General features: G+C 41.3%; 1 long non-coding RNA gene across 1 annotated transcript in view; it reads left to right on the plus strand.

Moving 5' to 3' along the window:
• Nucleotides 1–14,760, plus strand: part of LOC125486472 — a 35,536-nt gene extending 20,776 nt beyond the window's left edge. The window contains exon 3 of the long non-coding RNA XR_007265132.1: nt 14,653–14,760. This is a non-coding gene — a long non-coding RNA (uncharacterized LOC125486472). The remainder of the gene's footprint in view (nt 1–14,652) is intronic.
• Nucleotides 14,761–15,268: the final 508 nt, after the last annotated feature.

Raw genomic sequence — 15,268 nt, forward strand, 5'->3', positions numbered from 1 at the left:
TGCTTGGCCTGCTGTGTTCATCCAGCCCTGCACCTTGTTGACTAAGAAAAGACTGCTACCACACACAACCCATTGTCAGCTACTAATAGACCCCATTAGCAGTTATTCATTACCCCAGACTGACCTTTACCTACACCTTTGTTTGTCTTAACTGCTTTTCTCTCTCTTTGGGCTTTATCTCCACCTGTCGTTTACTCTGCCTACTTCTGCAAACCATCTTCAGAATAAATAGCAACATTTTCCTTGCTGCCATCAGGTCTGAAGAAGGGTCACTAGACCAAAAACATTAACTCTGATTTCACTCCACTGATGCTAGACCTGCTGAGTTTTTCCAGCACTTTCTGTTCTATACCAAGAAAAAGGTACCTTTTAAGACCAGAGATTGTAAATAACTGGTGAAGTGAGTCTTCTTTTCTACATTTCACATCAGCTGAACTCCAAATTTTCTACACAGAAGTTGCTGGAAAAGCTCAGTAGATCTGGAAGCATCGTGAAGAAAAAAATCAAAGTTAAGGTTTCGGATCCGGTGACCCTTCCTCAGAACATTTTCCTTGCTGCCATCAAGTCTGAAGAAGGGTCACTAGACCAAAAACATTAACTCAAGAAAGCACCTGCACAAACAATTTTACAGTACTTTCACAACAGTTATTCAATTCATGGCGGATGTTATATGATTTTTACCGTATCTGACTAAAACGAGTTTATGTATTTTAACCTTTCATCATATTCCATAATTCATTTAGCCATTTGTGCACATTTCAGTCCATTTTACGAGTTAAAATATAGTGAACAAATATTAATCTGAACAGCACAAACTTTAGGACAAATTGTATCATGTCACATCAAACAAACCCTTATGCTGATGCAAATAATTTTCTTTGAAATGTGTTAAAACTATTTTTAAAGCCATAGTCACCACAAAGTTGTGCAGGTTACCCCCTCACCCTGTGCCCGTAAACCCATATTTGTGCACTGAGGGTTTTTGAAGCAGTGCTGGTAGCTTTGGTAGCGGAGGGGAAAAGAAAAAGAAATGTCCTTTATCCACAGGGTAGAGCAGTGATGAGAGCGTGTAGGAGAATCACCAGACACTCTGTGGGAAGCCAGTGGGAACATATAATTATAGAGTTAAATGCCTGAGTTTAGCACTGTGAATGTGGGTGTTGTGCCATAAAAAAATACTAATGACTTCATGTGAAAGTTGATGAATGCATTTCAATTCCCATATCAGGGGATGAAAAATAGAGCTCAGTATTTGACAGAAACCCCTTGGCTGCAAGGACATATCAGGCATCAGATGTTTGAGTCCACAAGCAATGGAGTTGACCACACTGGAAAGGTTGAGGACCAAGCTCTTCAAAAACGCAGTGCCAAGTTGGTAATGGACTTCTTTGTGCTCCTGGGCATTGAATGCATGCTTTACATAGAACATAGAACATAGAACAGTACAGCACAGTGCAGGCCCTTCGGCCCATGATGTTGTGCTAGCCTATTATCCTACTAAGATCGATTTACCCTGCATACCTTACATTTTACTATCCTCCACGTGCCTATCCACGAGTCACTTAAGAGTCTCTAAAGTATCTGATTCCACTACCACTGCCAGCAGTGCATTCCACACGCCCACCACTCTCTGTGTGAAGAACCTACCTGACATCTCCCCTATATGTACATGGTGGTTGCCACCTGGAACATGAAGGGAATGTAAAATAGGCTCTGTTAAACCCAGCTATGTCTACACATTTGCAAAAGACTTTTGTCAGTCAAGGTACAACTTGCTGAATGACTTACTACACTGTACGATTCACACAATAATGTCTGCCAGACTACAATGTTGCCAACATTTGTGATTCTTTTAATGATTCATTGAGATTACACTGATGTTTTGATGCTTATAGTATGCAGGGATAGAAAACTGACAAAGAATATCTCACTTCATCTCCCTGAAAGCCATGTAAATTATCTGGGTGAAAACTATAACAAAAACAAAATCAATGGTGCAACTGAAGGTTGCTGAAACTCTATTGCAAATAATTCTATATGAGCATCAGTGACAGGTAAATTTAGTTTGACCTTTAAACCTATGTCCTTCTACATAGCAAGCAATTTATGGTTCTGACATGCTTCTCGACCGCCCTGATTTAACTGACACATCCTGATATTGTGAGGCATTTCATTCCTGCCCCTGATATAGGAAAGGCCTGCCTGGAATTACCTCCAAGCCTTTAACTGTTAGCTGGAGCTGTTTTGTAAAGGAATTAGGGGAGTTATGTAATAAAGTCATTTTAAAAGTGTAAAGTATTTTTTCACCCATTCCTAGTAGATGTAATGTGTTGTTCTTGACTCCTAAGAGTCTGGTATGAGTACAGAGACATTCTGTCCTATCAATTAAGTGTTAATTGCACTGACTGAGAGGTGTGGGGGGAAAAACACATTAAATCATAGAACAGATCAAACTTCTTGAATTTGTGTTTTTAAAGGCCTAAGGAAACAAATTGATAGATCCCAAAACTGACACAGGAATTGCAATACAGCTGCAATTAACCCACATCATTTTCTTCAGGGATTATGGAAAATTTGTGCTGCTTTTTAATTATGGGGATTGGTTAGTTCAGTTGGCTGGACAGCAGTTTTGTGAAGTAGAGTGACTCCAACAGCCTGGGTTCAATTCCTGTACCAGCTGAGGTTACCATGGAGATCCTGCTTTCTCAATCTTATCCCTCAACTAAGGAGTTCAACCTTGGGTTGAACTCATTACCAATCATTGCCCAAATGAGAGAGCAACCTCATGTCCTCCGGGGCTAAGGCAACTTTCACTATCACTTTAAGTGGCAGTAATAGGCTGCCTGACAGTAAATGCACTAATGACTCAGTAGGGGTCTCAATTTCATGTGAGGTTCGCATGAGTTTCCTGATATATCTTAATGATCTAGATCTTGATGTGCAGCGGACAATTTCAAACTTTGCAGATGACATGAAAATTAGAAGAATTGTAAACTGTGAGGAGGATGGCGTGGAACTCCAATACAACATTGACAAGTAGGTGGATAGGTGGTGAATGAGGTTCAATGCAGACATATATGAGGTGATGCACATTGCTTGGAAGAACATTGAGAGACAATATAAAATAGAGGATACAATTCTAAAATAGGGTAAGGAGCAGGAGGAGAGGAACCTGGGTACGTGCATAAACAGATCATTGAAGGTGGCAAGACAGACAGAGAGTGGTTAATAAAGCATCCAAGTTTATTAATAGAGGCATCGAGTACAAGAGCAAAGAGGTGATGTTGAACTTGTATACAGTTGTGGGTGCCGCATTATAGGAACCATATGAATGCATCAGAGAGTATGCAGAAGCAATTTACAAAAATGGTTGCAGGAATGAGAAACTTCAGTTAAGAGGGTAGCTTGATGAATTTGGGACTGTTCTTCTTGGAGAGAAGAAAGCTGAGAGGAGATTTGATAGAAGTTTTCAACATCATGAGTGGCCTGGATAGAGTAGATTAGGAGAAGCTGTTCCCACATGCAAAAGGAACAAGAATGAAAGGGAATAGATTCAAAGTGATGTGCAAAAAAGGACAGACGAGGTTAAAAAAACACACTTTTTTACTCAGCGAGTAGTTAGGGCCTGAAATGCACTGCCTGGAAATGTGGTGGAGGCAGCTTCAATAGACCCATTCAAGAAGGGTTTGGGTGATTGTTTAGATAGAAATTACGTGTATGGGAAAAAGGCAGGAGATTAACCCTAGGTAATTGAATCAGGAGGCACAATGGGCTGAATGGCTTCCTTCTGTGTTCTAACAGTTCTGTGATTCTGTCATTCTGAGTTGAAGCTACCCCGCACTAGATAATGCCATAATGCATCTCCTAAAGGGGAGGGACATTCTGGCTGCCACTAACACTGGAATTGGCTGGCAAGACATCCTGAGCACAAAAAATAGCGACTAATGGAGCTGCACGGGAGAAAGTGTGCTCTCAAGGTGCTCTGATGCAGCACTGAATACCTTGGTGCAGGAGGTTTGTTGACGAAGAGTTAAGTACTGAAGAACTGTACCGAAGCAGTGCCGCATAGTTGAAGATGCTGTCTTTTGGACAAGATAGTGAATCAACGTCCCATCGACCTACTCAGGTGGATGTAAATTATTCCACGGCACTATTATGAAGGAAAACATATGACAGCAGTTCTTTATGATTATTGTAATTAGCGACTGCAGGTTGCCTATTTTACTACTGATGGTATCACAACCAGCCCATTCATGTGTTCAGCCAACATCCAGACACATTCCAGTTTGGTCACCAGATAGTGACTAGCTGTAAGAATTGTGACTGAGTTGCCCAACCCTAACATCATATTGATTCTCTAAGGCCAACTTTAACAATTTAGAGTGCTGCCTTGAATGAGATCAGCTAACTCAGCTCAACTGGAGATTGAACTAGGCATCTTCCAGCCTGTGCAGTTTAGAATATAAGAACATAAGAAATAGGAGTTGGAGTTGGCCATTTGGTCTTTTGAGACTGCTCCAGCATTCCACAAGATCTTGGCTATTCTCCTTCCTAATTTACATCTTGCTGCACTGTAAGAAAAGAATATTTAAAAAAAAAATCTTATTCTAGTTCACTACTGTCTTATAGTGAGGAATGTCCTTACTGATTATGCTGTCAGTGCAGCTATGAATTCGGCACTATTGTTTCGCCTTGGATTTCCAACGTTTGAAATGCAATAGATTTCACATTGTCCAATGAAATTCTAGTTCAGACAGTGCACTTCAGTGAAGCACAATGACCCATAATTTATCACAGCTAGGGAACTGCGCTTTAAAACACACTTGAGCCATAGGTGTTCCTGTCTGCCATTTTTCCATAACCTTGGCTCGGAAACAGTTGACTATCTTGTCAATTCTTTTCAAACACTAGAATTCTCCTTAGAATTTGAAGACTACGAAGTAGAGTATTGTGTGTTTGAATATGGATGCATAGACTTTGTCTAATCAGCCTTTCTCCTTATCCGAGTAAGAAAGACTACTACAGATACTTGCAGAGATGTTACCGTAGGGTACAGTATGGTGGACCACAATTCTAGTTTTTAGTCGTTCATATTTAAATCGTGCATAGAATTGTTTTGTATATTATATCCTACACGTTTTGAAAGTGGCAAACACTTTAGGGCTTGTGATTTTTTAAAATTACATACAGAACCGTTTATTAAGGGTTTATGATTGTTAATTATTTAACCGAAACATGAAAGCAGTGTGCTTTACTCAGAAGTGTAATTTTCAATACTTATTATTTTAAGAATTATGATAATAAAGATGTATAAATTACTGTGAGCCAAAATTAAAGAAAGACTTATGATAGAAATACTTCCATATTATCATAATACTTTACTCAGCATTCCCAGATAGGCATTCATATAATAAAGCTAAACAGAATATACAACCTACCATAATGTGGCTCCAGTTTCTCTTTAAATACTTGACATTAACTTACTGTAGCATTAAGTCTGCAATCTGTACTGAAACTGCAGCTGAACATAACAGCTTTTAAAACCCAGTGTTGCTAATCAGGGGTTTTGTAAAATTTTATCAGCTTTGTTTAACTTTGTTCAATAACAATAAACTTCAGTTTATTAATCTTTGAAATCGAAAAAGTTATGTTCAACAATCCATTCATAATTTATACTTTATCATATTTAATTATGACAGCAACTATACAAACAATGACCAATCTACACAAAGTGAATTGCCTTAAGTCACAAGTGTTTAATCACTTATAGGAATTTTAAATAAAGTTGCAGCAATTCACACTGAAGCATTATCACCACCAGAAAACTGATAACATCAACTGATTTTATATCAGGCAAAGCTAAATTTGAAACCATTATAGAAGTAAACATGCTTGTGAAGAAATCAGTTCTTATCAAAACCTTAACATTACTAAACATTTTTTTAAAATTTACCTGACCTCTTTAGATGGCTTTTATGGAATTAAAGTGCAAAATTGTTCACTGGAGGAGATTTAATTGTTGCTCTAACCTTGTGAAAGAATGTGGTTCAGGGTCTGTCAATTATAAATTTATTCCATTTTATGTAATGGTTCATTCAAGCTGCAGCCAAGACTTATTGAGGAAAGTTTTCAACTGTTGCCTGCCCTATTAAAAGTAGCCAAAAGTTGAAAATGGTGGGTTTTGTTTCTTTTTTTGACTGCTCTTTGAATGCCCAATGATACACTGATACAATTTTCTCTTGTAAATGTAAACACAGTAATGCTGCCCAACACAATAACATTCAAAGAGGCCATTTGGTCCATTGCACTGGCTTTCTGAATGAACATTACGATTGTGAAATTCTCTTGACTTTTCTCTGTAATGCTGCGTTTTGTTTCTATTCAAATAATCCTGCAATGTCCTCTTGAATGCCTTCATTGAACCAGTCTCCACCACACTCCTAGGCAGTGCATTCCAGACCCTAAGTACGCATGGTGTGAGGAGAGACATATGGCATTTGGTTCTTTCGCAAATTAATTGAAATCTGTGTCCTCTCATTCTTGATTCTTTTACCAGCAGTTCTGTCCAGATCCCTCATGATTTTGCAAACACCTATCAAATCATCACTCATCTTTCTCCCCTCCAAGGAAAACAATTTCACCTTCTCCAATCTACTTTTGCAACAGATGATTCTCAGTCTTGCGATCATTCTTTCGTCCTCTTCTGCACTCCCTCAAATGTGTTCATATCCTTCCTGAACTGTGGCATCCAGAACACTACTCAATACTTTGACTGTCACTTAACTAGTGTCATATGCAAGTTCGGCATAATCTCTTTGCTCTTGTACTCCATGCCCCAATTAATAAAGCCAAGGATATTATAAACATATGGATTTATGCATGTATACACCCAGGCCTCTCTGTGCCTGCACACTTTGGAGTTGCATCCTTTATTTTACGCTGTTTCTCTATGTTCTTACTATCAAACTTATCATATCCCACTTCTTCACATTGGACTACAGCTGTGACCTGTCTGCCCGCTTCATCAAATTGTCAATGTCCTTTGGAGATTAAAGAAAAGCTACTAAAAACACAGTGATAGGACAGCGTTTGCAATTTCCCACTGGAAATATAGACAGAGTGTGAACTGCAGAAGTTCTGCCCAGTTATATGAGGCAGTGAGTGGACTAACCAGCAGGTAACCAGTTTACAAGCAGCTGAGCGAATAATATTTCATGGGTCTCTGGAGATTACTCTGAAATTGGTTTGGAATCTTCATTGTGGAATTTTCATGGGCAAGAATGAACCTGAACTCAGAAAAATGTGTAGATTTACTGCTGCTCACTTACTGAGTAACCCCCCCATGCCCTCCTACATTTAATGTTGACCTCATGCCCAGCTCTCACGGAACCATCAGGTTTTCGATTTCCTGGTTCAGTAAACTGGCCACTAGTCCACACTGAGCACTAAACAGGTTGTTTAAAATGGCTTGGGACGTTCACTTGGTGAACACATCACTAACTTCACCTCCATTTTGAGCATCTGATTAAAATTGCCACCACTACCACAGCTCAGTCTTATCCAATTATGGTTATCTGTTCTCTCACTTCTACAGATGATTGTATGTAGTATCAACTACTTCTGTGTATGACCCTCAAATTGGAAACTAAATCCAATGTGGCAGTGAAAGCTTCCCTTGAGCTTCATGAGGAAGCAGAGATCCTGCACAGCTCAAAATTAAATTATATTTAAAGCATTTTACTACGAAACTTGCAGGTTGTTTGTCATGGAAACAGTCCTAGAACCTAATTTGTAAGAATCTTACTTGAGATCTCATATGACAGTTTTATTATAATCATGTCCTGACAGGAAGTTTGAGATTAAAGAAAATCCATAGGGTTGGCTTCTAAAGAAAGAAATATTTTAAACTTGTTCTCAACACAAAGCTTATAAATTACTCATTCATTTAAAGGTGTTTTCCTTTTGAGTTATCCACCTTGACTTAACATTGTTATTACAAATGATACTTTTAAAATATAGTGCAGTGATTGGAACCTGGTGGACCTGGTTACAAGGCTGTTGATTGGGGTTGTTAACCTTGTCCAATCAGGAAAGCCTTGGCTGACCAATATAACCAGGAGATTAGAATCTCCTCTAAGGAAGACTGACTCCAAGCTGGTTGGCCACAGCCAGTGTACTGTGCACTAGTAAATAAAGGGTGACTTGGTGATTGGATGCTGGCCTCTGCACAGTTATTTCAGTGGCAACAGGAGAAAACAGGACGTACCTGAAGAACATTTGCTTGTAGCTGTCATCTTGGAGTTGGGGTAAGCATCATGCCTCTAATGCTTGATTCATTTGACTCTGCTGTTGAAGACTGGGCCCAGTATGTGGGAAGAATGTGACATTTTTTTCTGTTCAAACGACATTGGGGCAGATGAAAAGCAATGAGTGATCCTTCTGACTGTGTGTGGACCTACAGCATTTTCAGTTATAAGGGGCTTAACTTTCCCAGAGGCACCAGACACTAAAACCTTCGAAGAGCTGACAGAGTTGGATAAGGAATTATCAACCACCAAACCTCCTTTAATCCTGAGATGCTATCCATTTTATTCGGCTGTTGGAAAACCAGGGGAATCCGTATCAGGATTTTTGATGAGGTTATGAGATTTCCATAGGATTGTGATTTTGGGTTAACATTGAATGAGATGCTGAGAGACCATTTGGTATGAGGGATTAACGATGTAACCATACAGAAGCATCTGCTAGTGCAACTGGACTTCAAACAGGCATTGCAGCTGGCCTTGTCATTTGAAAATGCAGCAAGTGGAGCATGGGAACTACAGGGCATCCCGACAGAAGTGGATACCCTCACATGCCTAACTGAGCTGGGGAACACCACTAGGAAATCGCAGAGCCTCATGCAGGGCATGTCCTGAGCAGAAGGACTCTAGGCCAACCCACAGTATAACCCCACAACAAAGCCAAGCCTTGGCCAAGTGACTAAACAGTTCTTCAGGATCTCGGCCAGCAAGCCACTGTAGTTTCTGCCAGAGTGTAGACTTGAGACAGCAAAGGGGTCATACAAGGGCTGACGAGAGTAGGAAAACTTGTAGGCTGCTACATAGGAGAGTGTATAGCCTGGAAAGTTCCCCTACATGTGGGTTGGAACAATTAATTTGCTTAGTGACATCCAAATCAGAGCCAATAAAAATTAATGTTTGGTTAAATGGTCACCCAGTTCCCATGGAAGTCGATACTGGCGCAGCTGTTTCTGTGGTTACAGAATCTGTCTTTAACAACATTTGCTTGGGACTTCAAGCTTTAAGCTTGTGTAAGACCTCAGCCAGATTGCAAACGTACACTTGCAAAATTAAGGGTATGAATTGAGTTCCAGTCTCCTATGAGAAGCAGTTGGTGCAGTTACCACTGAAGGTAGTAAAAGGCTCGGGGCCCAAGCCTATTGGGGCAGAATTAGTTGAGAAAGATTCACCTTGATTGGCTCAACATCTTTCAATTAGAAAATGGCTGCCTCAGTGACATCCTAGTGAAATATGCAGGAGTAATTCAAGAATGGCTCGGGACTATCAAAGGGGCTAAAGCCACTTTACATGTTGACCAGGAAGCAATCCCAAGATTTTACAAGGCCTGCCTGGTGTCATTGGTTTTGTGGGGAAAAGTAGAAGCGGAAATCAGGAGGTTGGAGAATGAAGGAATTATCAAACCAGTGCAGGTTGCAGAATGGGCAGCACCGGTCATACCGATTGTGAAGCCTGATGGCTCAGTTCGCCTTTGTGGGGATTTTAAGCAAACGGTAAACCGCTTTATACAGCTGGATAAATATCCGATCCCTTGCATAGTAGACTTGTACACAAAGTTATTGGGGGAGCTGTCCTTTACGAAGCTGAGTATGAGTCACGCCTATCTGCAATTGCAACTGGATGAGGAGTCCCTGAAGTATGCTACAATTAATACCCATAAGGGTTTATGTCAATATACAAAAACTGCCATTTGGGGGATCATCAGCCTGTACCCTTTTACAGCTGACCATGGAGAACATTTTACAAGGGCTACCCCAAGTTGTCATTTATCTGGATGACATACTAATAACCAGGAAAACCAATGAAGGACACTTGAAAACTCGGACATAATGCTTAAACATTTCTCCCAGGCGGGCATATGCCTTAGATGGAACAAATGTGTGTTCCATGTGCCCCAAGTGACTTACTTTGGTTACAGAGTCGACAAAGCCGGGTTACACCCATTGAAAGACAAAGCGAGGGTGATCAAAGGAGCCCCAGCTCCAATGTCTGTACCGGCGCTTAGGAGCTTGGGGTTCCTCGGATCAGTGAAATATTACAGAAAATTCATACGTAACCTGGTCTCCATCTTGGCACCCTTACACCTGCTATTGAAGATGGGCCAGCCTTGGAAATGGTCGCAAAGCCAAGAAGCAGCCTTTAGGGAAATGAAAGTGCAGCTAGCTTCACCTAAGGTGTTGGCCCACTACAATCCGAAGCGAGAAGTACTGCTGACATGCGATGTTTCCCCATATGGTATCAGGGTAGTGTTGGCTCACTGACGGCCCAATGGAGAGGAACGTCTGATAGCGCATGCTTCCCGGACTTTGGTGATGCTGACCACCAGTATGCCCAGATCGAGAAGCAAGGTTTGGCGGTCATCTTTGGTGTGAGGAAGTTCAACCGGTACCTTTACGAGTGGGAATTTGTCATAGTAACAGATCACAAAACTCTGCTAGGGCTACTGAAGGAAGACAAGGTCGTACTGCCCACAGCGTCCAGTAGAATTCAGCACTGGGCCCTTACACTCCGCACATACAAGTACAAGTTAGAACACTGTCCAGGAAGCCAACTGGCTAATGTGGATGGCCTGACCTGCCTCCACTGGTAGTTACTCCACCGGTGGTGCCTCCCATGGAAGAGCTGTTGTGGTTTTAAACTTCCCGGACATCCATCTGGTCACCACAGACAATATCTGACTGTGGACGCAAAAAGATCCTGTCCTAGTCAAACAGAAACAGCCGGTGGTAATAGAGGGGGGAACAGAAGGGCCATCGCAACCGGGATTGAAGTCTTTTTGGACCCTGTGAGACCAGATCACCGTAGAGGACAGCATATTACTGTGGGGAGCAAAGATGATGGTCCTGAGTGAAGGTCGCCACCAGATATTGGCTGAACAACACCAGAGTCATCCAGAGGTTTCCAAGATGAAGATGCTGGCAAGAAGCTATGTTAGGTGGCCAGGGCTGGATGTTGATAGAGCTGCGTTGGTGGGGCAGTGCCCAGAATACTAACAAGGACAAAAATTGCCACCAGCAGCACCCCCATATTCATAGAAACAGCGGGTAGACCCTGGACTTGGTTGCATGTTAACTATGTCGGTCCTTTCATGGGCTCCATGTTCCTGGTCATTGTGGAAGCCCATTCAAAGTGGTTGGACATCCATAAAGTTGGTTCAGCAAGCTCAGATATGACGATTGAGAAGCCACAAGCATTGTTTGTGATACAGGGACTCCTGGAATTATTGATCACGGATAATAGCATGTCATTTATCAGCAGGGAATTTGAATATTTCCTAAAGTCAAAATGGCATTCAGCACATAAAGACAGCTCCATACCACATATCGTCCAATGGTCTAGCAGAAAGAGTGGTCCAAACATTGAAGGCTTAAAGAAGCAGTCTACAGCGTCAATTGAGACCAAACCTTCCCGGTTCCTGTTCGATTATAGGACCACCCCTCACGCAACAACAGGGATAGTTCCAGCAGAGTTGCTGATCGGGAGAAGACTCTGCACCAGGTTAAATGTAATATTTCCAGGCCTGGGGATGGGAGGGTGAAATGGCAGCGGGAACGCCAAGGTCAGCCAAATGCCGCCTCTAAGTGAGAGAGACAGTTTAGGTGAAGTTTGGTGCTGGTACCATGGAAATGGCCCTGTGTGGGTACAAGGTGAGGTTGATGTGAGGTCAGGTCCCGTGACTTACAAAGTCAAGAACAAACACATGGATCACCTGAAAGCTGTTACCTCGCAAACGGGGCAGGAGCAAAACATACCTGGCCCCTCAGAACAGCTGGAACACCCGACAGAAACCACCGGTGCTCCCCCTCCGTCTAGTGATGAGGAAAACTTAGAGTACAAAATGGATGCAGCCTCGATACCGTTGCCACAAGGAGAAGAGGAGGAGGCTCTTCCGAGATGTTCTGGGCACAAGAGATGGGCCACGGTCTGGTATATGCTACCTGTGTCTGTGTCCAAGTCAGAGGGACCAGTGAAAGCATTGCAAGAGAAGCTACAAGTGAAAGATTAGGCCTACATCCCTGGACTCAGTCAGTGAGGGATGTAGTGATTGGAACCTGGTGGACCTCATTAACTACAAGGTTCTTGATTGGGGTTGTTAACCTTGTCCAATCAGGAAAGCCTTGGCTGACCAACGTAACCAGGAAATTAGAATCTCCTCAGTTGAGGACTGACTCTGAGCTGGATGGCTACTGCCAGTGTGCCAGTAAATAAAGGGTGACTTGGTGATGGGATGCTGGCCGCTGTGCAGTTATTTCATATAGTTAATTCTTCTGTGGTTTTTGTTTAAAACTTAGAGTGATGACACTGATTTTAAGAGTAGGAATTTTAGTCAAGGTTAGGATTCAGTCTGGATGCAGGCAGGCCCTCGATTTGGTAATCAGGTTTTGTGCCAATACCCCCATCATGAACCGGACCTCAGAACCAGATTGTGTGTTCACTGACAAGCAATGGGTGGTTACATAACTTGCAACTGATCTAACTAAGAGGTCTATGAAGGCACCACCTATGATTTCCAGTATTCAATTTCTTAAGACCACACTGCTTTCAACCAGCCTGCTGTGGTAGGCCACAGGACAGTTGTGGGGTTTGAGGTCTGTGATTGCTCATGCAAGAACCCTCTCTCACACTCCTAATGGTGAAAGTAGGATTGTGTACAGGTGGGAAATGTTAACGGGGATAGAAAATGTTGGCCAAAATATCAAGATATTGAAGGGACAAAACTGAGACAGGAAACAGAATTCAGTATTAAATTACATTCTTAAAACAAATGTAACTATAAAATAGAGTAAAAATATTTTAAGTATGCCAGATATCAAAAGAAACTTTGCTTCTGAAAATCTTTGTGTTAAAATGCATAGTCTATCTTCCGTATTGTGTAAAGTTCATGGAATGTCACACCTGTAAAGTGTCAGGGAAACTCCAAAGAGAAAGAGGTGTCTAACAATGAAGGGGTTGACTATCTTCCCTTTTTCAGCAGAAAGTCACCTCTTAAAGAATCATGGGATTTGAAAGTACAGAAGGAGGTCATTTGACCCATCATGTTTGTACTAGTTCCCGAAAAAGCTAGTCCCATTCTTCACCCCTGTCTTTGTAGCCCGTTAAATTAATCATTTTCAAATATATATTCAGCTCTCTTTTGAAACCACATATGGAATCCTCCTCCACTGCTCTCCCAGGGAGCATATTCCAAATCCCAACAACTGTCTGCATAAAGAAGTTTCTGCTCACCTCACTCCTAGCCCTCTTGCTGACAGTCTTGAAATTGTGACCCCCTAATTACTGACACAGCAACTAGTAGAAACAGAATATCCTTCTTTACCCTGTCAAATTGTCCATAATTTTGAACACCTCAATAAGGTCACATCTGCTCCAAAGAAAATAAGCCCAATTTTCCCAAATCTTTCCTTATATCTAAAATTCCCTCATTCCTTGTATCATTCTGGTAAATATCCATTGCATTCTCTTCAGGGCTTTAACATCTTTCATTAAATCAAGTGCCCAGAACTGAACACAATACTCCAAATGTAATTTGACCAATTATTTGTAAAGGTATAGCATCACTTCCTTGCTTTTATACTCTGTGCCTCTATTTATAAACCCAAGGATCCTCTAAGCGTTCTTAACAACTGTTTCAGCTTGCCTGGCCACCTTCAGAGAATTATGCACTTGAACCCTGAGGTCCCTCTGTTCCTGCACTCCCCTCAAAGTTGTATCATTGAGCCTGTTGTCTCCTCTTGTATCTTCAACCAAAATGCATTACCTCACATTTCACTGCATTGAATTTTATCTGTCAGGTGTCTCCTCATTTCAATGTCCCTCTGAAGTTGCCCAGCATCATCATCATAATTCACAATTCTCCCTGGCTTGGTATCATCTACAAATGTAGTGAATTTGCCCTCAACACCCATTTCCAAATTGTTTATATAAATCAGAAAAGACATGAGTTCTTCCAACACTGACCCTGGGAAACATGACTTTCAACTTGTCTCCAATCTCGGAAATGCCTATCTATACCTACCCTGTTTCCTGTCTTTTTGCCAACTTGTAATCCAAGCTGCTAAAGGATCTTCCGATTCCAAACATTCCTAATTTGCTAACCAACCGGCCATTTGGCAACATTTCAAATGCTTTCTGAAAGTCCAAATATACAAAATCCTCAGCACTACCCTCATCCAATTACTGTGTCACCTCACCAAAGAATGCAATCAAATTTGTCAGACATGACCTACCCTTGATAAAGCCATGTTGACAATCTAATATTAACTTACTTTACTCAAAGTGTATATTTACCTTATCTAATATCATGGCCTTCATCAGTTTTTCCACTATTGACCTCTTCTGTTTTATCCTCCAGAAACTTACTGTGACATTAGTCTGTGTGTGTCCTTGACTGGGTGTCCATGTGCGTGGACGAGAATGCTATAAGGGCCAAACTGTGTGAACAGCCATTTTAAACAATCTGGCACTGCAGGTAAAACAAATGGGAAAATTCTCTCTCACTTTAAATACCAGAATTCAATCACTGTCAAAGGGTATCAGAACAAGAGAATTTTCAACAACTTGCCAAACAAATAGTCTCAATTTAACTTGCTCAATTGCAAACATTAGTGCTAACGGTGTCATCCAATAATAGGTACAATACCTTATCTGTTCATTGGGGTCTAGGAGAAAGGTATCCATAAAGAAAGGAATCCTTTTTAGATTAAAGATAAGAGCTCTTTATTATGTAGACTTGGATTTTACTGTGAGATTGTTTCAAAAGATTTAAGAATCATTTTAAATTAGCATGATGGTTCATGGCTTGTTGTGAGGGATGGCTGAGTAACCAATGAGAGTGAGATCAGCCCTCCTCTCCAGGGAGTTTTACAATTCCAGGTATCCCATTCGGAACAATAGCAAGAGAACCTCACCTGGGATCTGATAATAACATTTGCTATTTGCCCCAATGTTATCACTTCCACTTTGTAAAT

This window comes from Rhincodon typus, chromosome 29, assembly GCF_021869965.1.
Source record: "Rhincodon typus isolate 14 chromosome 29, sRhiTyp1.1, whole genome shotgun sequence".
Classification (NCBI taxonomy): domain Eukaryota; kingdom Metazoa; phylum Chordata; class Chondrichthyes; order Orectolobiformes; family Rhincodontidae; genus Rhincodon; species Rhincodon typus.